Here is a 2,500-nt window from a genome sequence, read left to right on the forward strand (position 1 = left end):
GAACCGCATGAAACTTCCAGAGGCATTTGCAGCAGGAATGCATGTGCACTCAAAAAAGTGAATATTTCTCACGGATAGACCCCGTGATACGCTAGAAATTGGCGGGGATGTCTCTCTTGTGGCTCACGGGGCTGTTAGGGTGGCACAGAAATCCCTCGGAATGGGAAAACGGGTCATTTTCGTGTCGCCACATTGCATGCGAACCGCATGCAACTTCCAGAGGCATTTGCAGCAGAAATGCATGTGCAGTCAAAAAAAAATTGATATTTTTCACGGATAGACCCCGTGAAACGCTAGAAATTGGCAGGGATGTGTCTCTTGTGGCTCACGGGGCTGTTCGGGTCGCACAGAAATCCCTGGGAATGGGAAAACGGGTCATTTTCGTGTTGCCACATTGCGTACGAACCGCATGAAACTTCCAGAGGCATTTGCAGCAGGAATGCATGTGCACTCAAAAACTTCTATATGTTTCACGGATAGACCCCGTGAAACGCTAGAAATTGGCGGGGATGTGTCTCTTGTGGCTCACGGGGCTGTTAGGGTGGCACAGAACTCCCTCGGAATGGGAAAAGGGGTCATTTTCGTGTTGCCACATTGCATAGGAACGCCATGAAACTTCCAGAGGCATTTGCAGCAGAAAGGCACGTGCACTCAAAAATTTTAATATTTTTCACGCATAGACCCCGTCAAACGCTAGAAGTTGGCGGGGATGTCTCTCTTGTGGCTCACGGGGCTGTTAGGGTCGCACAGAAATGCCTCGGAATGGGAAAACGGGTCATTTTTGTGTGGCCACATTGCATAGGAACGGCATGAAACTTCCAGAGGCATTTGCAGCAGGAATGCATGTGCACTCAAAAACGTCTATATTTTTCACGGATAGACCCCGTGAAACGCTATAAATTGGCGGGGATGTCTCTCTTGTGGCTCACGGGCGCTGTTAGTTAGGGTCGCACAGAAATCCCTCGGAATGGGAAAAGGGGTCATTTTCGTGTTGCCACATTGCGTACGAACGGCATGAAACTTCCAGAGGCATCTGCAGCAGAAATGCATGTGCACTCAAAAACGTCTATATTTTTCACGGATAGACCCCGTGAAACGCTAGAAATTGGCGGGGATGTGTCTCTTGTGGCTCACGGGGCTGTTAGGGTCGCACAGAAATCCCTCGGAATGGGAAAACGGGTCATTTTCGTGTTGCCACAATTGGCATACGAACGGCATGAAACTTCCAGAGGCATTTGCAGCAGAAATGCATGTGCACTCAAAAACGTGAATATTTTTTCACGGATAGACCCCGTCAAACGCTCGAATTTGGCGGGGATGTTTCTCTTGTGGGTCACGGGGCTGTTCGGCTCGCACAGAACTCCCTTGGTCCACCTGATTCGTGCATACAGGCAGCAACTAAAACTCTGTAAACCTGCTGTGAGGACATCTAAACAGTGGACCAGTGAGGCTGTGGAAGATTTGCGGGCGTGCTTAGACTGTACTGACTGGGATATGTTCACGACTGCTACCAATAGTCTGGATGAACTCACAGAGGCTGTGTACATCAGCTTCTGTGAGGACTGCTGTATCCCAACACGTACCAGGGTGAACTTTAACAACAACAAGCCCTGGTTCTCAGCAAAGCTCAAAAGGTTGAGGTTGGAGAAGGAGGAAGCGTTTAGGAGTGGGGATAGAGACAGATTCAAGGAGTCGAAGAACAGGTTTAGCAAAGCGGTGAGAGAGGCTAAACGACTGTACTCAGAGACACTAAAACACCAGTTCTCTACTAACGACGCTGCTTCTGTCTGCCAAAGGGCTCAGGCACATCACCAACTACAAACCCAGAGCGCCCCACACCACTAACGACTCCCGCCTAGCCAACGACCTGAACGAGTTCTACCGTAGATTTGAAAGACAATTGGACTGTCCTGAACCACCCCTTCCCACCCAAGAGGCCCCATCCCCCACCCATACTACAGAAACGACTCTCTCCTTTCAGGAGGGAGAAGTTAATGGGCTTTTCAAGAGGCAGAATCCACGCAAAGCAGCCGGGCCGGACTCTGTCTCTCCAGCCACCCTCAGGCACTGCGCTGGCCAGCTGTCTCCGGTGTTCACCAACATCTTTAACACCTCCCTGGAGACATGCCATGTACCAGCCTGTCTCAAGTCCTCCACCATCATCGCTGTGCCCAAAAAGCTAAGGCCAACAGGACTAAATGATTACAGACCGGTCGCCCTTACATCTGTGGTAATGAAGTCTTTTGAGCGCCTGCTCCTGGCACACCTCAAAGCCATCACAGACCCTCTCCTGGACCCCCTTCAGTTTGCCTACAGAGCCAACAGGTCTGTGGACGACGCAGTTAACATGGCCCTCCACTTCACCCTACAGCATGTGGACGCCCCAGCATCCTACGCCAGGATCCTGTTTGTGGACTTCAGCTCTGCCTTCAACACCATCATCCCTGCCCTGCTTCAGGACAAGCTCTTCCAGCTGAACGTGCCCTACTCCACCTGCAGG

Source organism: Petromyzon marinus, unplaced genomic scaffold, assembly GCF_048934315.1.
Source record: "Petromyzon marinus isolate PM22_M1 ecotype Great Lakes invasive population unplaced genomic scaffold, UKy_Petmar_22M1.pri1.0 PM_G_Scaffold_136, whole genome shotgun sequence".
Taxonomy (NCBI): Eukaryota; Metazoa; Chordata; class Hyperoartia; order Petromyzontiformes; family Petromyzontidae; genus Petromyzon; species Petromyzon marinus.